Below are 23,425 nucleotides of genomic sequence, written 5' to 3'. Positions count from 1 at the left end.
AGCTCATCGTTCAATCGGATGCGATATTCGCCGTGGCCAATGCGCAAAGCACCATAAATCTTTCGCAGAATTTTTCTCTCGAAAACTCATAACGTCGACTCATCGGTTGCTGTCATCGGAATTATGAGCGACTTATAGAGTTTAGCTTTTGTTAGTCGAGAGAGGACTTTACTTTTCAATTGCCTACTCAGTCCGAAGAAGCACCTGTTGGCAAGAACAATCCTGCGTTGGATTTCCAGGCTGACATTATTAGTGGTGTTAATGCTGGTTCCTAAATAGACGAAATTATCTACAACTTCAAAGTTATGACTGTCAACAGTGACGTGAGAGCCAAGTCGCGAGTGCGACGACTGTTTATTTGATGACAGGAGATATTTCGTTTTGTGAATATTTTCGAAGTTACACGCAAATTTGAAAAAGCGTTTCAGTGGAGCATATCAAACTTTAAACTCGTTTTTCTCAAAATCTTGTTTTCAAAGTCGCTGACCAACATTAGTCGAAAACGGCTAAATCTATTAGTCTTCAATTTTAGCACGGCTTCTTTAATATATTTTTAGTAATTAATCAAATCTTTTTTCTCACCAATAATTTTTTATATATAAACATATGAAATTTTGGTCAAAAATCGATTTTTTTGTCAAAGAATTTTATTTTTGGTTATACCTTCTAGTAATTAACTAGACTTAACATTACTTTAACGAAATCTGTTTGGTAATTTAATTTCAGAGAATCCAGTGCAGAGATATAGTGGTCACCACAAAATATCTTTTTTGGGAGAAGCTCGCAGAGATCAGCTGTAGTTCCTTTCCAAATAAATATTTTTACTAATACTAAATCTTAAAATATAGTTAAAAACACCATAATATGTATACAAATTTTTTATATTATTATAAATTTAAAAGTTTTTTTCAGAGAAAATTCTGAAAAATTCGCTTTTTTCGGGCTTCTAACTGCATATAACCTCTTAATGAATTAAATAACATATAAGCATTCGAAGTTGCAAATTGTTTTGACCAGGTTGCAAAATATTATAAATGTGTAATATGTACCAAAAATATATATGCTGCAAGCGAGTAACTTCTTTTACCTCTTAGTGTAAGGTAAAATGATAGACAATCACCATCAGATTACCCTTGCTTACATTCTTTACAAAATTAATTAATGTTCATTTTCGAGAATACCACTTCCAAGAGGGACCACAGTATAGTGGTAATTTGACAAAAACTTCCCTCAATACGGCCTTCAAAATGAACCATTTTTTTAAATGAATTCGTATCCATGCTTCATGTGATTTGACACTTTTTCGAATTACTAATGGAATCTGATGATTGAAGGCATTTCGACACATCATTTTGACATTTATTTGACGCAAATAAATTACTGTATAAACACACACACGCCGCTCCTGAAAATGCTTCATCAAATATCAAGAAATCAATTTGCCAACAAGGCTGTCATATAAAAGTTGCTAACTAACAATATTGGCTTACAAACGCCTTTCACCTCCAGCCGCAGCCAAGTGGTCGTGTGACACTTAAGCAAATAGTAATTAAAAATCCATCATAACGGCAATATTTGCGCTTTCACTCTTGCTTTAAGCATGCCAAGAAAACGAGTATATATATGAATGCATATATATATATATATAGTATATATATACATATATGTATGCTTGTGCATATGTATGTGTGTGTATTGTTAACAATTTATGCATTCATTTTGTGTTGGCAAGCATAAAAGTTGCTAACGACTTTTCTTCCAACTTTATTGTTTCTATTTGATTGCATCATCGTCGCTGTATATTTGCATGTGTGTTGTTGTCTTTCTTTCATTGTTATTCTTGTTGCTGTTGCTTGCTGTCGAAGTATATTTATTTATTATTTTCCTACTTTTACTTGGGCTTTTGGCGCATTTGTGCAGCCATTGTTGGCTTTTATTAGTATTTTATTCATTTATTTATTTATTTAGTCAACATGACATGGCAACTACTGGAAAAGCTGACAACGAGCGTGTTTATTGTGCTAAGCCACATGCGTGTACCTTGAGTGTGTGTGTGAGCTGGTTTACATTTGACATTACATTCATTGAAACAAAAAAAATCAATACAAATTCGTGTTTTAAACGGTTAACAGAAAAGCGTAATTAAATAAATGTTTTCGTTTAAAATTTTAGAGAGAAATACATTTTTGTAGGAAATTAGTAAAAATATACAAGATTTACCGGAGGATTATTTGAAAAAACTTGTGATGCTACAAAATTTTCAAAAAATTCAGTAAAATTGTCGAAATTGCTAACTTAAGTCGAAGTAAGCTTTTTAAGGAGCTTAAAGTTAATGAAAATCAAGTGAGTATAACTAAAAAAATTTAGAATAAAATACAGTTTTAAGTACTTCAGAAGTACTCAAAAGTTGCTATATTAGATACGTAGGGATAATTTCAGCTTTTTTTTTTGCAAAATTCGAAAAAAATTTTAAAAGCTTATAGCTGAGCTTTTAAATAGAGCACATATCTGATTTTATGTAATTTTATACATTTTCAAGCTGCTCATTGCGGACAAAAAGTATTTCAAAATCTATTTCTTAAATACACAACTGTGTAATTCCACATGGGTTGTATAGCATCTCTAAGAAATCAAGACAGTTTGCCAGATAACTTAATTAGAAATTATAACAACAAAAGCGACTTAGTGAGCTTTCAAAAAATTATTGCAACATGCTTCATGGACAAAAAAAATGGTGTTGCCACCTGATTTTCAAAAATTGTTGCCACAGCTACTTAAATAAAAATAAGAACAAGAAAAAAGTTATTGCAACATACTCCATAGAAGTGAAAAAAACACTGGAGTTGCCACCTGATTTAAAAAAGTTCCGACCGCTGCTTAGTTAGAAATTAGAACAATAAAAATAAAAACTTTGTGCAACTAAGTAAGCCTTAAAATAATAATTAGCGAGTTTCATTGAAACAAAAAAATCTGGGGTTGCTACCTCATTTAAAAAAGGTTAGTTATTAGATACATAGAAATTATAACAATAAAAATAAACCTTGTGTAACTAAGTAACTATTAAAGAAATTTTTAGCCTTTTTTTATAGAAGCAAAAAAATAATCTGGTGTTGCCACCTGATTTAAAAAAAATGTATCAAAGGTACAAAGAAATTATAGCAACAAAATAACTTTGTGTAACTAAGTAAGCATCAAAATAATAATTCAATAAGATTCATTGAAGCCATCAAATTTGGAGTTGCCACCTGATTTTAAAATTTAGCCCTGGGTACATAGAAGTTATAATGACAAAAAATAATTTGTGTAACCAAGCAGGTTTTGAAAAAATATTTCAACTAATTTATAGAAAAAATCTGTAGTTGCTGTATTTTTTCTAGAGTTTCCACCTCATTTAAATAAAGTTCTTCATGAAAAAACATCTAGAGTTGCCACCTGATTTTAGGGAAAACTAGCTTAATTATTTGAAAGTGTGTCCTTGATTTTCTATGAATTTTCCTGGCTTTTAAGCTTAATTAAAACAAAATATTTGTGAATGGTTGTCAGCTGATTTTAATAAAATTTATTATTTTTTAACAAAAATTGTAAATTCTTAATAATTCCATTCTGAGTTGCTTACTAATAGCTTTCTTCCAAAAACGTATTATGGCAAATGTATTTAAAATATTATATTTGAGAACTATTATATTTTACAATTCAATAAACAAAAACATATCATCAAATATTTGGCTATGCTAACTTGTCTATGAACTTTGCATACCTAGATAAAATCCAAAATTAATTGAATTCAGGGATTGCCAACCGATTTTGAAAAAAAAGTGTTCATATTAAAAAAATTAATTTTGTTTTAAATTATATAATGCTAATTGCTAGATTGATTTTACATATACATACATACACACGTACATACATACATATGTATGTAAACTGAAGTTTTTTATTTTGTTTAAAACGAAATATTTTTCAGAGGTTGCTATCTGCTTAAAAAAAATAAAAAAAAATTTAAAAAATTGAAATTTACATTCCTACATTCATTTCAAATTTAAATAAAACAAAAAACTTCTAAAGGTTGCCACTGATTTTGAAAAAAAATAAAAAAAGTGATCTTAAAAAATTATGAATTCACATTCATACATCCATTTTAAGCTTAATTAAAACAAAAGAAAGTTTCAGGAGTTGCCACCTGATATTGGAAAAAAAAGTTATTAGTTCGTTCAAATTAATGGAAATTATTAATATTAGTTAATTTTATATAAAGAAGCTGTGTCCAAATTCAAACAAGCAAAATTTCCTTTGGAAAGCCCAAAAGTCCATGAAGCCACCAACTGACTCCAACATGCCAATACGAGACTTGGGTGGAAATTGGGCTCGAAGTGACGAGGAAAAGGCTAATTGTTTTGCAAATCACCTAGAAAAGGTATTTCAACCCAATTTGCCAAAGAATAACTTTATGCTGTCAATCTTACCCAACACAGCTAAAGAGTCGATCGAGTCTCTTAAGACCTCACCTTCTGAAATTATTTGTATCATCAAAGAACTTAATCCAAAAAAAGCGCCGGGATATGATAATATTTCCCAAAAAATGCTAATTGAGTTACCAATTATTGCTGTAGAGGTGCTCTCTTTGCTCTTCAATGCAATTCTTAGTTTCGGATATTATCCAATTTCATGGAAAAAGTCATAAAGATTATCTTGATAGATAAACCTGGGAAAGACTTAACACAGCCGTCTTCATACAGACCAATCAGTCTTCTACCCTGTCTTTCAAAAGTATTTGAAAAAGTATTACTATCAAAGATAACTCCTTTCCTTCATGAAAATAATACAATACCCATGCATCAATTCGGTTTTCAAATTGCGAAACATGGCACAATAGAGCAAGTAAATAGAATTACTAACGAGAGAAGGAAAGCATTTGAGCACAGGGAGTACTGTTCAGCAATATTTTTAGATGTAGCTCAGGCGTTTGATAAGGTGTGGCACGAAGGTCTTTTATACAAGATTAAAAAAATTCTACCTTTAGAACTGTATAAAACATTGGAGTCTTATTTAAAAAATAGACGATTTGTGGTAAAAGTGGGAGATTTCATATCTGATGAACGACAGATAAGGGCTGGTGTACCCCAGGGCAGTGTGTTAGGCCCAACTCTATACATCATATATACAGCAGATCTTCCAACAGCTAATAATGTATTAACTTCAACTTTTGCAGATGACACAGCTATAGTGGGCCGTAACAAATGCCATATTTTAGCATCACGAATATTAGCAGAAGAATTTAAGTTCTGTCGAAGAGTGGCTAGCGAACTGGCGTATAAACGTGAACGAACAGAAGTGTAAGCATATTACATTTTCGCTAAGACCAAAGATGTGCCTGGCAGTAAAAATAAACAATATATTAGTACCCTCAAGCGAACGAAGTAACATATCTTGGTATTCACCTAGATAGAAGGCTCACGTGGAGAAAACACATCTCTAGTAAAATAACATGTATGAAGATTAGAGCTGCAAATTTAAATTGGCTTTTAAATAAAAACTCAAAACTTAGTTCTAGACAACAAAGTGCTTTTGTATAATGCGGTCATAAAGCCGATTTGGATGTATGGCATTCAACTGTGGGGTACGACCTGTGCAACCAATATTGATATATTACAGTGAAAGGTTTCAATCAAAAATGCTTAGAACAATCACGTGTTCACCATGGTACATGTGTAACGAAAATATCCATAAAGACATTGGTATCCCTATGGTAAAGAAAGAAGTAGAAGACAGCAGAATTAAATATATATCTAAACTCCGAGATCACCCAAACCCTCTCTGGCTAATGCTTTGGTACATTCCTGCGATCAAACACGACTTAAAAGAAGAGATATGCCAGCGTCCTAAGGAGCAACGTATCACCAAAACAGCTCAATCACTTGCTTGAGCCTGTCTAGTTTTTAATTAGATTTAAGATTTTATAACTTATTGTTAGGCTTTAAGAAAAAGCAGATTCAATAAATAAAATACAATTTTGGAAAAAAAAAAAAAAAGTTAATTTTATATTGAATAATAATTTTATGTATAAATTGAAGTAGAGTTACCATGTTCACTTCATTTTTTCCCAAAAGAATGAAAGCAATAACTGCGAAATTCTCATAAAAAATTGTTGTTTCGAATATGTATACAAACACTTTTTATATTTTATGATTTTCCATATAAAGCATTTGCATGCACAAAATATTCATCATACGCAGTGTCGTCCCAAGAGATTTTCTTGTCACCTAAACCGCTTAAACTCGCTTTTGATGAACTCAATTAACAACAAATAGTTATATTTTACTGGTTTTAAGTGCTTTTAGCAGAAAGTAGCTAAAATACCCACTAAAAGCAACAACAACATGGCAGTATCGTTAAATGCTTGAAGTGCTCATATGCTTCTTAGCAGCACTGATAGTAAAAATTCAATAATTAAAAGTAAAAACTGTGAATACTTTTATATACGGGTATGAGAACACATATGTACATGCAAGCTTAAATTAAGAAACATAGTGAGCAACATTTTATGAACTGTAAAATGCCGGAAAAATTATACGGAAATAAATGATGAAATGCTTACGATTTCGCCGCAGCTTTCTCTTATGCTTGGTAAGGCAATGCTTGTTTTATTTGTTTCTATGTATTTAATGCTTATTATACCCTTAACAGGGTTTTTGAAGTTTGGCATGACATTTGGCACGAAGTTTGTAATACCCAGACGGAAATGTTTAAATAAATGACGCGCAGAGTCGATTCAGCTATGTTCGTTTATCTGTATATGCGCAAAGTAAGCCTTCAGTTTATGAGATATCGATTTGAAATTTTGCACAGGCCTTTTTCTCATTAAATAGCTGCTTATCTGTCGAAATCGACGATATCGGATAACTATCAGATGTAGCTGCCATACAAACTGAATGATCGGAATTGAGTTTTTGCATGATAAACTATTTTATTTGACAGGATATCTTCACGATATTCAACATGTATTGTGACCCAAGACAGCGCTTTAAGCTGCCGGAAAATTATTTAAATCGAACGACTATGGAATATACCTGCCATACTAACTGACCCATTAAGTCCTTGTACGGAAAACCTTTTTATTTTACAAGATATCTTTAAGAAATTTGGTATGAGTTATTACTTCTGGCAGTATTACCAACTTCGAAGAAATTGTTCAAATCAGACCACTAAATGCTATAGCTGCCATACAAACTCAAGGGTCAAAATCAAGTTCTTGAGTGAAAAAACTTTTTTAGTTTGAAAGATGTCTTTACAAATTTAGCATGGGTTATTAATTCAGCCCGTGGTACAATCTACAAAGAAATTACTCAGATCAGTCCACTGTATACTATCGCTGCCATACAAACTGACCAATCAAAATCAAGCCCTTGTATGGAAATTTTTTATTTTACAAACTATCTTCAGGAAATTTTGTACGGATTATTATCTCTGGCAGTGGTACAATCTCCGAAGAAATTATTCAGATCTGATCGCCATATGCTATAGCTGCCATACAAACTGACTCATCACAATCAAGAGAAACAACTTTTTATGCCCCTTAGCGCATTTCTGCTTGTGAAAGGTATTATAGCTTCAATGCAGCCGAAATTAAGTTTTTTTATTTTTGTTATTTTGTTTTTGTTTAGAAAATTTTATGCAAGACACAAGTTTACTACACTTTTAATGCACTTGCGCTTTATTTATTTTTATTGAAGTGTTTGTATGTGTGACACTGTCTTACTTTTAGCAGAAGAACATCCGGCTTATAGCTGTTAACACGTAGTTGGAGCTTTATTATGTATATCTGTTTATCTTTTTAGAAGAATTCTGCCTTAAAGCCAGCTTTCTAAAGGTCTAAAGCCACTCAAAGTTAGCACTGCGCTAACGTAAGTCATAAAAGCGCTGACTATAATAAGTCCAGCACGTCGCGGCAGTTATGTGGCCGTACTAACTTCTTGCTTTGTTTTTATTTTGTTATACTTTTTTAATACCCACCTTAATTTTTGGGCACATTTCTGCGTAAATTAACAATTCTTTCGTGTGAACGTAAAACAAACTCGCGTTATTTTTGGCAGGTTAACGCACTTCCGTTGGGTAACTATGCACATAAATTAATAACAGCAGCTACAATAAAAAATGTGCCAGTGAAAATTTAACTAAAAATCACGAAATGAGTAACACGCAGGTACAGGAAATTTTTTAGTGCCTGCCAACGGAAAAGAGCATTTGGCGTTGCCTGCGTTTCATTTTAAGAGTTAAACTTGTGTGTTCATATGCGTGTATAGCTTCCTTTTTGACCTTTAATTTCGTTTGCATGCCGACACATGTTTGTTTGCTTATTTTTACGCCCCCAAATACACAAATAAATATTTCTACAATCACACACTCATACATACACACACTTGCCTTTGTTAAACAAGAGTCACAGCGCTCGTCTGGCATGCTTTCACGTTTCGACTATAACAATTCGTAAATATTTAATTAGTCAATGTGGCTGGTTAGAGGCCGAAAAAGGTTAGCTCACTGCGTGTGGCCGAGCGTGAGTACTGTGGAGCGCAGTTCAGCGTTGCGACTCGCTTCGCTTGGGGTGCTCTTTGCTTTTTTTTTGCGCCTTAAAGCAGGCCATAAGAGGAAGCAATTAGCATGACAAATGGTAATGTGGAAATGTACCCAATTTCTGGCCGGTACAGATGTACTTTGGGTATGGCGACGTACAGGTATATACAAATGCATATATGTATGTATGTAAAATAAGTATTATGTAAAAATAATAACATGCTTTGTATGATAGAAAATTGTAATTTATAGGTGCGTTACAATTAAAAACTTTTTCAAATATGTATGTCCATATGGATGGGCGTATAAAAAAAATTTTTGGTGAGATATACATATGACGAATGGTACCAATGTTGAATATAGCTTAAAATCTCACCTTTCCAATACTATATGTTATGACACAATGCGATTTGTAGGTCTGGAGATATACGACTGCAACGACATGTGTTTACAAAATACGAAACGATTTTTTCGACTACACAATATATGTAATTATTATTAGGATATTCTTGAGGCAATGTGTTTTCTGTTTGGAAACATGGATCCTACGGCCTTTTTCCTACGCCCATGGACTACTGTGTAGTCAATTAGCAGCTGTTCTGGAGTTTCAGGCTCTATGTCGCAGAACCGGCAATTTGCAAAAGAAATCAGGTCATTGTTATATAAGTGATGCTTGATCTTTCAATGACCAGTGTAGAAGACGACAAGTAGCCTGGGTTTGTCTTGTTGGGAGGTTAATTACATATTAAAACATTTTAATATAAGTTGTCACCACCCATTTGCAACTTGGCATAGTTCATGCCTTAGAGTTGCTGCCAATACCCCTCCCTACGCATTTCTTCAACCTTGCGGAGCAGTTCCTTTATGGTATGGGGACCAACCCCAATGAAAGGTTCGGGTTTTACCGTGTTGGTGCATGCTGCAGAGCGGGCGAGCTCATCAGCCAGTTCATTCCCGGCTATACTTTTGTGATCGGGAACGCAGATAAGATGCACTTGGTTACAATCTGATAGACTGTTCAGAAGTTATATACACTCCTGCACCAATAGCAAATTTATTTCGAATGCAGAGATCACTTTCAGTGCCGCTTGACTCTCGCTGAGTATGTGAGTATGCGATTGTTGCGTTGGAGGTTTAGCTCAATGCACCGACTTATAGCAAAGACCTCTGCTTGGTTATACACGTAAACTTCCCATAGGTATGAAGAGTTTGTTGAGTGGTCCAATTCCCTGCGACATTTTCGAGCCGTCGTGTACCATTTGATTTTTCTATGTATCTCTAAGCAGTTTCTAGAGAGCGGAAATTTCCATTTACCCTTCTGCTGAAGATAAACTTAAATTTCTTAATGAAGCTTACACTTTTGGTGATGACGTTCCTTGGAATTAGAGCCACTATTTCACCACTTAAATCATTCTTTCGTTGAAAAGAGACTACCCTCGTACGTCTGCCAAACCCTTCGGCTGTCATTTGGAGCAGTTACTAGAGGAAGAAGAAGAGTAATTCATCTCTCGCCTCCCAAGGTCCTGAGATCAGGTAATGACCATCGTCTCGCAAATGGAACGATGGTCGTCTTCGAGGATTTGATGTTCAGTCCAACTAATCCGAGTCACCCCTTGGCTGGGCCTATTCTCCTTTGTACGATATCGCTGCTTATACAATAAGATTGAGTGTTGTATACGATGAGTGTTCACTCTTTTCCACATCATTTACTGCCCAATATCTCATCTTCCAAAATTATCCTAATAGAAATTGTAAACTTTGCGACATTTAAAATATATAATTTTTTTAAAATCTTCACACACACAAACTTGTTTATTAATACCCACTAGTAACTCCAATGCTACTATTGGTTTTTATTTATTGGAATTAGATTGTTGGTGGAAAGATTGCCAGCTCGGTGGGATTTCTAAAGGTTGCGCTCCCAAGTTTTTAAGTTTTGACCTCCTAAATGCGGGAAAGGAAGTGTTTCTACCTCACCTTCTTCCATACAGCTACCGCAAGTGGCGTCTGGTAAGATTCTCAGCTCAACTGAAGGCATTGGTCTGATATTTGTGATAGAGTCTGTACCGAAGGTGGCCCAGCTTTGGCCAAGCTTCCGCGGAGGCCAGCCATCTAGCAGTAGAACACAAGAGGATACGGGAGCACTGAACTTCTGCAATTCTACCGTTAGCGATTCTACACAGTTTCGTGCAATATCGCTGTGGCCTGATACCTATACTAGTCTTATCACAAAGACACTCGATGCTATTGATATCAACGTTAGGCACTCTTTCACAAGCCCTGAACGCCCTATTAATGAGTTCAAGGCTAGTATCGCCGCTCTGCTATCTGAGTCATTTCTCTGAAGGAGGGTGCACTCCAGAACAGTAAATCTACTGCTACCTTAGTGGCTACAACCTTGACCTGGATGACACCTGGATGACACTAGAATAGTCAGAAAGTCTTAAGCTGGAGTTGATAGAGACCTCCGGGTAGTAAACCCTTCCACCGAGCTTCCCCCCAAGTTTTGATCCGCCCGTAAAGAAGCTGACTGCCCCTCTCCTCCAAGGACTTCTTCGCATCAACAACTTCCCTCGCCGGTATATTCGTAGAGAAGGAGCCGTCAGAGTCCGGTTTGGCGATCCTATGATCCAAGTGATCAGGTATGTAATCAAAGTGTGTGAGGATATCCGAGTGTTCAGATACGTGGCAATTCTGTTAGAAAAATATTCCAAATGTAATGTATTCTTATTACATTCCAGTGATATATTTTGTTTTTGTGAAATTTGAAGCATCTACAACCAAAATCGTAAATTATATATTTTTAAAAATACTCAAACTTATTTCAGAGCTGCATTTTCATATTTTGATATTTCAAACATCCGGCAACCGCAATTATAGCTAAAAATGCGAACTTTAAATGTATGGAACAAGCACGCGGGTTCTCGAACTCCACTAACAACTGGACTTAACTTTTTTAAACACGCATCCTTTAACATGCATACAAACATTGTAAAACCACTTGCTTTAGCGGACTAAATAATTTATGTAAATTTGCTGAGCAAAACATCACCTCTCCTACCGGCGATGTGTCAACACAGAAAAGCCTAAAATCCACAAAAAAATAAAATAAAACAAAAAAAAACGACAAAGCGGTAAAACACAGAAGGAAAGGTCGTGAAAAATCGCGACACTGCATGCCACGTAAACGCCATAAAGCACAAACACACACATGCACGCATACACTCACACCAAAATACCCATATACCTTTGCATACAAAGGATTACGCGATGTATGTGTGTGTAGTTGCCATTTCATTTTGGGCAATGTTCGGCAACAGTGGCGCATAAAAAAGCGAGTGACTTCGCAGGTCAGCCCTTGAAATTCACTTCCTAACATTGGTTTTGATTTATTGGGCGGTATAACAACAATACATGCTTCCACTGTCAGCACACCTCCGTCACACTCTCCGTTTGCTCTCGTGTGCGGCTCACATTTTACAAGCTGAAATTGAGTGCGGAATTCGTAAATTGGCAATTGCAATTCGAGTAGCGGCAATAAAGTGGCACTCATGCGAAATTACCACCATGACGGCTTATTATATTGCCGAAAGTACACCAGCTGATTTTTTGCAGTGAAAAGGGAGGCGGCAGGGAAATAAAATAAAATTGAGAGGTTTGCTGTGAGTTGTTGGAGAATTGTGTATATTCTTAGAACTTTTCTGTGCATAAAATTGAAAGCGCTTCGTGTTAGGTGATTGAATTTGGTTATGTGAAAAATAAGGTAGTGTAATGAGCTGGGATTTTATAGTTATAGTTGCTATAAAATTGATTTGTCATAGTAAATCGAATAGGATTAGATAAAAGTATCTGTGGAAAATACCTCTTGTAAATTTCTAAAAAACCCAAGTGATTCTGTAATGAAGAATTTATATTTGTTGCAGTTGACTTTTTTTTAAGTGATTATGTCCGCTCTAAATTATAATTAATAAAAACAGCTATCCCACAACAACAAGCACGCCTGCACCATATAACGGTTATGTTAATAGTTACCAAAGGTAGACAGTAAATACATACAAACATTAAATTTGATATCGTTCTTCACACAGAAAGCCAATTCAAGACCTGATATCAAAATTTGGCAACGGTCGTTGCACAACCCACTTTTGGAAGAAGTTCTACATCTCGAAAACTATTCGAGTAACTTAAAAAAAATTTGGCATAGTCGTAAGCGTGTACATCAAATAGTGAGAATACTCAAGTCTTGCTTTCTTACCGTATATTACAATTTTGAATTCCATATTGGTCAATCTGTGATATGCTAAATATTATCCAGACAGATTTGTTTCCTGCTAATAGTATATTTGAATGTGAAAAATGGGTTGAAACTGGTCCTATATAAAGTTCGTTGAACTACTGGTCGATTTTATACTACATAAAACAGTCAAACTCTGGGGCACCATTTCAAAGTTACTCATTTCTATCTACCCACAACATTCAATCGTGTGAATGCATATCACAAAAGCAACAAAGGATGATCTGCACGATTTTAAAACTTAATAATATTTTAATTAATACTCTAAATATCACATCAACAATGTCAACCCGATGTTGTATAAAGGAGCTGACGATACACGCTGGATTAATGTAAATATTTTAAAATCACAAAGCTATTGTTCTATATGGATCATTAAGCACATATCGACAGTTGTTGGCTTGGACTGTGAGATTGAATATTTCACAGAGAACACCAAATACTCGCGTGAATCTAACTGGTAATCAATACCCAAAACATATCTTAGAAAGCATCCGTAAAAAGCTCAAGCTTCGACGAAGATGGCAACAAACTAGGTGCTCTGCTCTCAAAACTGAGCTAAATAAATGTACAGCGAAACTAAAGACACAAATTAAAAAACAAACATTATAAACATTGCATTTTACCTAAGATACGTGCCATCGCTTTGGAAAGTATCTGAAGTCATAATGATACCTAAGCCGGGTAAACCAGTACACGATGTTACATGATATAGACCAATATCGCTGCCGCCAGCTTTATCTTCAATCTTTGACAATTTACTCATAAATAGACTCAAACCAATAAACGATCATAAATAACTCATACCAACACATCAATTTGGTGACCACCATTCAACAATTGACCAGGTGCACCGAATTGTTAATTTCGTTGAAAATACAATGGATAACAAGAAAAAATTTTAACTTCGGTTGCACCGAAGCTAAATACCCTTCACAGGTGCATTTCTGTTAGTAACTATGTGTTCAGTTTGTATGGAAGCTATATGCTTTAGTTAGCCGATCTGAACAATTTCTTCAGAGATTACATTGTTGCCTTAGAACATAATATATACCAAATTTGATTAATATATCTTGTCAAATGTGAAAGTTTGCATTTGATTCCGATCCTTCAGTTTGTATGGCAGCTATATGTTATAGTGGTCCGATATCGGCCGTTCCGACAAGTGAGCAGCTTCTTGAAGAGAAAATAACTTTTGCAAAATTTCAAAATGATATCTTAAAAACTGAGGGACTAGTTCGTATATATACAGACAGACAGACGGACATGGCTAAATCGACTCAGCTCGACATACTGATTATTTATAAATATACTTTATAGGGTCTCCGGCGATTCTTTCTGGGTGTTACAAACATCGTGACAAGTTTAATATAACTTGTTCAGGGTAAAATAAAAAGAACGTTTTGTTTGCGAAGTGTCTCAAGCTTTTGACAAAGTTTGGCATTCGGGTCTGCTGCTCATATTGAAATACATGTTACCCAACCAATATTGCGAATTAATTGCTTCCTACTTAAAAGATAGATACTTCCGCCTTACACAAGAGTATGCAAACCCAAACTTGCAACCGATAGAAGCGGCTGTTCCCCAGGGAAGCATGTTGGTGCCAATGCTTTACTTGTTTTTTTCCAGTGACCTTCCATCTAACTCAAGTTATATGACATTGACATTTGCGGATGACACAGCTTTATTAGCAGCTGGCGAGTCAACTTCAGTATCTACTCGAGGAGTGCAAACAGCTGTCAAGTTACTAAGTGAGCATCTAAGAGGCGCATCAAACTAAATGGCACCAAATCAATTCACGTCGATTTTGCCTTGAAAAAATCTTGAACTGAGGCTTAGTCAGCATGTTGGTGAGGTATCATCGAAACTGATGTGCGAGAAATCCGGTTGAAATGCAAGAAGCCTTCCGATCTAGTCAGACATTTCATTTTTCAGTCATTTCTTAACATCTAGCTTTTAAGTATTTCTCCTATTTAATTAGAATATAATTGTTTGTTACTATTTTATCTTTATATACTAGCTACAATTGCAAAATAAAAAAAGTATATTTCATAGTCTCATTGAATTTTTGGAATTTAACTTCCCAAAAAAAAATATTGTACTCTTGCAGGAAGCGTCCTCTAATTTCTTTAAACGAGTGAACGTTTCAGTTTATTCTAGCAATTATTAGCTGTAATAGTTGATAGAAAACATTTCATCGTAAAAACGTACCTTTTTGATAAAAAATACGATAAACCAAGTTTTTACGAAGTTGTAAAATGGAAACAAACTCAGCTCGCAAACAAAACCATAATTACGCTGATGAAGGCTCCATTAAAGTTCACAAAATCCAACTTTTCTTTTATCTTCATCTATTTACATTTAAAATGTTGATAAATCATTCATATTTGCGATTTGTAGATGTTAAGTAGGAAGACATTTTTGAACAATTAAACTTGTGCTTTATTAAAGTCAGTTTGCTACGATGCCAAGATGGGCAGATTGAAAACGAGAAGAGTTTCTATGTTTCTGGCTTTTGCATTAAGATTATTTGTTGATTTAATTGCGCCTAAATGTAGGCAGTGTCGAATGTATACAAGAGAGATTGTTTCTTTTTTTTCCTAACAGCAAAAAAATAAAAAGGTTTTCGAAAATTGTAAATAAATTCCGCAGATAAATACGTAGGATTGTTCTTAATTACCATGCCATATATGTGCTCAATTATTCAACCTGTTTATTTATAACAGCTTTTTCAGTCGTTACACCTCAGTAGAGTGTTGCGATTTTTACAATGAATGAAAATATCGACAAAGAATTTGTTTCAAATTTTGTATTTCTAGCCAAATTTCGTGCGAGGCGTCGTTGCGAGTGTTGGAAAAGGCTTGGAGTGATTCAGTTTTATCAAAAGCACAAGCTCTCGAATAGTACAAAGCCTTCAAAGATGGTAAAGAGATCGTTGAAGACATGCCTCGTTCTGAACGAACTTCAACCTCTACCACTGATACTTATATGATTATGAATATTAAAAAAGTGAAGGATATGGTGCTAAAAAATCATCAGGCAAGTGTTAAAGAGGCTAGAAAGCTCTATATCTATCGCTTGTTCATTTGAATGATTTTTTTACAAATTGTGGGTATGAAACGCGTTTTTGATCGACTAACATCGATAAAGCTAAATTTTTTCAAAAGCAGTATAGTACTGTCTCTTTGGATATGCTTGATCCTGAGAATTCCAATTCCAGAGGGCATTCTTCCGATGAGAAAGGAATAGAAAAAATTAACCGAAACCAGAAACACTACTCCAAAGCCACTCAAAAATCAAGGCCGCGCAAATCAATCGTGGTTTGGCGCATCATGTATTTTTTCCGGAGGGACATACGGTCAATAAGTAATTGTATTTGGCTGTATTGAAACGTTTGTGTGAGAAAACTTTCGGAATACTGGAAGACCATTTCAAGGATTTTTCACTCGATCTTGATCCACGATCGTGAAATTGCAATGAATACCATCGGTCAGCCACCGTATCTACCAGAGTTGACTCCATCTGATTTTTACTTGTTCTTCAAACAACTCCAAAATTAGAGAACGAATGAATTATCTCGTTGAACGTTAATACAATAAAACAATAACAGAAAAACAGATCATTCCCTCTTTTGTAGAAAATTACACCTCATCGACAGGAGGTCTTCATCTACTACAGTTTTTCTTTTGCCATTAATTGCAAGCTGCACATCAATTCTTCACCGGGATAATCGCTTCTGCGAGCCATTAAAACACACAATCCGTCACTAATTTTACACAGCACTTCCGCTACACATTCCTCAGCTCCAATATTCCATGCGTTGAAATCAAAATTCAAATTTCTGTCGGGTTCCCCGGGCCGACCTTATTTGTAGGCATGTAATTTTTTCTCACTTTACCCTCTAATTGAGACACATACTATTACAGCAGGCAACATAACTTCACTGCTGGTAATCATCAAACCACCACGTTGAGCCTGGGCCTCCAAGCGAACGTGAGGTGTTGTGGCGTGGCGTGCGAGCAGCGTGCAAACAAAGCAAATAGTGTATGTGCATGGTCGCTCCAATACACCCACACGTGCCATATTTCTTCTTGTAAAATCTTAATTTACTTTTTACATGGCTTCTCAGTTTTCTGCGCAAATGTCATTAGCTTCACCTAGTCGACATAGACGACGAAAGTATGACCAGTGGACACGCAAAGTTTTGGTTTGCATGCAAATTTCATTGTAATTTATAAACGCTTAAGTGCGCCTCAATGTATGCCAAGCCAGAAGAAAGCGAACCAAAAGGAATTGAAATATTAAAGAAAAGTGAGCAGGTTGGTGATGTATGTATACGTATATATATAAGTACATACACAGAATCTAGCAAGTGCACTTCTATTATACGCTTTTGTTGTCGCTGGCTCTTTTAGACTTACGTGCCAACAATAGCGAAATTTCGCATTTTAGTTCATTTTCGTGTTGTCCGCTTCTTGTTAGCGGTAATTTCGACAAAAATAAAACCAAAAGACCGACACAAATATAACATAACGTAAAAAAGCCGGTATGTTTGAAATAAAAACTTGTTAGCAGTACCTACATTTAGGCGCAAAGTAGAAACTTGAGTTTGCAGGTAGAGAAAGAAAGCTAACTTGAAACTTTTCTTTAAATTCGAATACAAAATGTACAACAGAGCAAAGTGAAACACTATACGACAATATATGAAGACACATCTAGAAAAAAGCGGCGACACACCTTATCAGACAAACGTAGTTCTTTGAGGAGTACAAGAACATTAGGTGCAACGCACAGAAAGTTCAGAAAGTTAAAAGCAAATTTTTTTTAATATTCACCAATAAATACTTTAACACTAAAAGTTGTGAATTTCTGTTGAACTGAAAATATTAATAGAGTTGCCATTTAATTGTATAATTTCAGCACACCAAATTATTAGTTGCGAGAATTTCTTTTGATTAAGCCAAACTTTGTCCTAAGTGTAGACAATATTTCCTTAAACTGACCGCCGATTCTAATAGATTTTTATAATTTTGCCCCTTAAGGTAGGCAATACTTTTTAATTCTGTGAATATTCTTAACATTATCTGTTTCTAAAAGTGAGCACATTATGCCGAGGTGAGTGTCTTAGCCATTGTATAAAGAAAAAAATATTTGAATGGTGCTCCTAAATGTAGGCAATTTTTCTTATTACTGAGATTATAGCACATATTCTTTTGATAAAACCAAATTATATACCAAATGTAGACGACATTTGCTTACATAATTCCAGTTTTAATGAATTTTGACAATTTTGCCCCTTAAGTTCTTAATCTTGCGCATACTCGTAACATCAAACGTTTCTAAAACTGGGAACACTATAAAAAGTTACGTCTTTACCCATTTTTTAAAGAAAAGAATCATATTTAAAACGCCTAGATGTTTTACTATTGCACACGTTTCTCAATACTGAGCTTATAGTTCAAATTCTTTTGATAAAACTTAATTTTATCTTCAATGATGACAACATTTCCTTGTGCGCATTATGCCGATTATAATGGCTTTTTATAACTTTGCCCCTTAAGGCTGGCACCATTTTCTTATTTCTCAGGATATTCGCTATAAAATACGTTTCTTAAACTGAGCATATTATGCAGAGTTACATCCATACCCATTTTGTAAAAAAATATTTAGATTGTGCTCCTAAATGTAGGCAACGTTTCTCCTTCCAAAAACAGAGCTCACTATTCCGATTATAAAGGATTTTTTTAATTTTGCGACTTAAGGTAGACAAGACAGCTTAATTTAGAGAATATTCGTCACATAATACGTTTCTAAAACTGAACTTATTATGCAGAGTTAAGTTTAAAATGGCCAAGACATTTTATAGATTTTAGAATCGTAATTGACACTCTCGAACAGGTTAAAAATTTGGCATAAAAATTAATTTTTTTTTGGAATTTCTATTCTTTATGGAAATTTATTAGAATTTTCTTTTAGGACATTTAAAAAACCTAAACATTTACGAAGTACAGCATAATAAAATTAAAAACATGCCGCTAAATGTAGGCATCACCTTAAAATAGTTATTTCCATTTTATTCAAACACAATTTTATTTTTGGAAAATATTTTTCTGAATTTTTTTATGTGAAAAATTTCTTCTCCGAAAAGTAGGCCACAACAATTTTAAAAGAGATAATAATATAGTCGCCTGAAGGTAGGCAAGCAAAAAAAATCATGTCCACGCAATAGTTTTTTATTACCTAGACTACAGCAGACTCTGAGCAAAGTCAGTAAGTTTTTTATAGAAAAATCCGAAAGTCTTTCAAAAATAATAATTTCAAAAATATTATTGTAGACTAAAAATCCACTTTAAGATCTTTATCTGAAAGAACCACAACAACAAGGCGCGGTAGCATACTTCACAAATCCCAAAAACGTATTGCAAAGCAGACACCAAGGTACAAAGGGCAATGCCCAGACGTTGTTATAGTCAGCACGTCACTTATTTTCTGCAGTTAGTTGCTATGTCCTTTGGTATCACGAACTTGCCCATATTTGCTTTGCCATGTTTATTTGCTGCTTTTTTAGCAGAATTTGTGTGCTAGTGCTTGCCTCAGCACAATCGTGTGACAGGCTGCATACAATGCCGTTAACTGGGTTAGTGCTAGAGCCTGTTGTTTACACCTCGCACGTGTGCTACGCCTTGTTTTTGATTTCTGTTTGCTTCTTCGGCTGTTTCTTAAGGAAAATTATCTTATGTACGCTTAAATACACGGAAGATTGCGCTACTAGGGTCACCATTTGGTATAACTAAGACTTGACGCAATTATATACATTTTTTTTGTGATAGTTAGTTAAACAAACTTTTGCTTCAGAGTCAGTATAAGCGAAAGCATAACCACTTTGGTTGATTTTTAAAGTAGTTTTCAGTAAATAAGTGCAGAATGCAGACACAAAAATCCATAAAGTATTTTCAACGTGAAGAATACTCCGCTCTGCAATTTAGTGACATCGAAAAAACTGGCATCTTGGTACCAAATCTTTTGAACATTTTTAAGGTTTCGGCTAGAAAAGCTTTCGATTCAGAAATATTGTATTGTAGTTACTATGACAACCTTTAGTAATAACAAAATTGTATGAGAATGCTTATTTTTTGAAAGCTTTGGTAAAAGTACGCATGCACACTATTTAGATAGCTCATATTTTCAGAATTCTGTACCCTTTAATTACAGTCCTAGTCTTAAGCCTGTCTTGCTTGTTTGTATGCACTTTGAAGAACTATAAAAACTGGTTTTCATAAGAACATTTGAAGGTCACCAGCGTATCTAAGCTTAGCACGACAGGCTGGCCAAATTAAAACATTTTTGGTTTACGTTGTACCTCTACATTGAGAAGTGTTTTATATGGCTAAATACAAAATTCTCAGTCCTAAACAATGCCGTATTAAATTTTAAAAAGTATTAAACCAAAAAAAGTTACTAGAAAAAATTAACACAAAATTAGAATATTTACAAAAAAACAAATTACAAATTATTAAAAACAAAACACATTTACAACGGTACAGAAATAAAAAAATCGACAATAAATTTAATATGAAACTGAAAAAATGTCTAACTTCACTAAAATAATTCGAGTATTGAAATAAAAAATAGATTTCTGTTCGTAATTTTTCACAGTTTTACCATTCAATAATATGTATGTCTCATAAAAGAAATTTTCAGAATTCGAATATTTTCTGAGTCTTTGATCTGATATTCTTGTTTTTTATTAGCGTAGAGATCCCTTACGCGGTTGTAGCCTGTAAACTCGGCAGTCCGTGCTTCCTTTTCGCTGCTGGCGCCAACTGGAAATTTCAAGTAAAGCCAGTTCCTTCTCCGCCAGGTCTTTCCAACAGAATAGAGGTGTTTCACTTCCTTCTTACCCGAATACTCTGACTAGCTAACTTAGGCTACGAAAAACTTTCCACATAACTTTAAAGACGTTTTCTCTAAAATGCTTTTTTCAAAACGATACACACGACTGCCTGAAATCGTTAGAAAATCTTCATTATAGATATATCTATGCCTAAAACAATACATAACCCCGAATTTTAAGTGCTTTTTAAAAATTTTATTATATTTAAAAAATTCGAAGCCGTCGAATTGGGAGACAGTCGCCACTTCGTGCAAAAACATTTTTCCAACTTTTCCGTGGAATCAGCTAGTTTCCATATTAGTAATAATTTTTTGTGGTTTGAGGTTAAGGGGTTGATTGAAAGCGTGATTCTTTCTTAAGCTTTTCACTTGTTTTATTAGATTTTTTCTTCAATACGTGTAAAAATTACCTGATATACATGTGTTTACACTAGAAGCTAAGCTTTAGTATTTTTCTGTAGATGGTGACAAAACTTTCTTTTAATTACAAATTTTTGGGATCTTTTGTAATTAAATTTGGATTAAATGAATTTTAAAAATGTTAGAAATCAAACCATTTTTTTATTTTTGAAGCAAAAAAAACTAAAACAAGAAAAATCGTAATATACCCTTCACAGGTGCATTTCTTTTAGTAACTAAGTGGTCAGTTTGTATGGTAGCTATATGCTATAGTTAACCGATCTGACTAATTTCTTCGGAGATTACATTGCTGCTTTAGAAAATAATCTATACCAAATTTGGTGAACATTGTCAAATATGAAAGTTTTCCACACAAGACACTTGTGTTATAGTCGTCCGATGTCGGCCGTTCCGACAAACGAGCAGCTTCTTGAAGAGAAAATGAGGCATGCAAAATTTCAAAACGATATCTTAAAAACTGAGGGACTAGTTCGTATATATACAGACGGACGGACGGACGGACGGACAGACAGACGGACATGGTTAAATCGACTCAGCTCAACATATTGATCATTTATTTACTCATCATACTTTAGAGGGTCCCCGACGCTTCTTTCTGGGTGTTACAAACATCGTGACAAACTTAATATACCCTGTTCAGTGTATAAAAAAGAAAATACTATTTAAAATTGTTTAAGCATTATGGCTCAATGAAATAATGTTCTTTCATTATATTCGCCATTAAATTTGAAGATTCTAAGCTAAACTTTAATATTCTTCTGCGATTGGTAACAATGGCTTCCAATTGCAAAATTTTTCAATTTCTTTGTTGCGATGAAAATTGACAAAAATATTTTTAAATAAAAAATGTAATATATAAAATTTTTAAAGCAGTTTTTAAATATTTTCATCAAAAAATTAAAAAAAACAGAAAATTTTGATAATAGATGAAGTGGAGTAAAATAATAACTGGATGTTATCAAAATTAAATCGGTGCTAAGCCATGTTTAAACATTTTGGTAAATTTTTTACAGCGGAAAAAAAATAAATTCAGTTTTTTAGAAAATAAAATTATCAAAAATTTAAAAAATAAGTTTATCAAAAAATGTTTGACAACATTAAAAATTTTATAAAAATCCGTGGAATAGAAATACATTTTAAATGGAAGCAAAAAAATATTTCCATTACTATTCATCAACTAAAAGTTAAAAAAATGCTCAAAGGAAATTTGGTTAAGTCTTTTACTAACAGCTTTTTGTTTTTATTTTATTTAAGTTTTCTTCTTTTTTAGGCCGTAAAGAGGATTTGAAATGAATTTGCTCCAGCGATCGTTATCCTACGTGAGTGATTCAACCACTAAAACACTGCCGTCTTATACCCTAGATTTTTTCCTTTGCCCCGTGACCGTTTTCACATTAATTGAGGGCAAGGTTGCCAAGAAGGACCCATTTGCTGCTCAGTTTCTACTCTCCTTTTGTCCAGGGATACGAACGCTTGTGTAGCCAAAATCAAGATGTTTGGCTCATCTTTCATCATTCGGCTACCTTCAAGAAAATGATAAAATTTTAAAAATCATAAATTCCTTGCTAAAGACCATTGATTCACGTTTTGGGACATAAAAAATACTTGTTTTTGATTTCTAAGAATTTAAGAAATTTTGAATAAAAACTTTATCTTAAAATATTTACTTAGGAACAGCTTATTCGAAAAATGTTTTATTGAATATTTTGTTTAAAATTTCTGAAGAAGGAAATTTTCAGACATTATCTCAATTACTTTAACAGCAAAAAGAGTTTTAACATATCAACCCTAGTACAAAGGCGTGTCAAAACGCGCCAACCAAAACAAATGAGCAAACACAAAATCGCACGAAATCTTCCACTACCAATACAAATCCTCTGACTACTTCATAACTACTTGCTATCACAAACACACCCACACACACCTGTGTGCTACTCACTTAAGTGGTCTATTGTTTAGCAGCTAAAGCAACAGCAACAGCAACAACAAAAACAGCAGCAGCAGAGATAAGACATAAGACGCTGCACTTAAGTGGCGACACGCTTGAGCCTCGCATTGTTTTTGCTTTGCCGCACTTTCTTACACACACACACACACATAGCCAAACACTAGATACGCTCGTACAGGGAATATTCAATTTACCTCGCTTTTTTTCGTACTTTATTGTCATTGTTTTTGGTTTTCACGGCTTTGTTGCCGGCAAAGCGATTGTGTACGCCTTTTTCATGTCTGCCACCTGGCGTTCGT

This window comes from Bactrocera tryoni, chromosome 2 (assembly GCF_016617805.1).
Source record: "Bactrocera tryoni isolate S06 chromosome 2, CSIRO_BtryS06_freeze2, whole genome shotgun sequence".
Classification (NCBI taxonomy): domain Eukaryota; kingdom Metazoa; phylum Arthropoda; class Insecta; order Diptera; family Tephritidae; genus Bactrocera; species Bactrocera tryoni.
Note: the sequence above shows the minus strand (reverse complement) of the source record.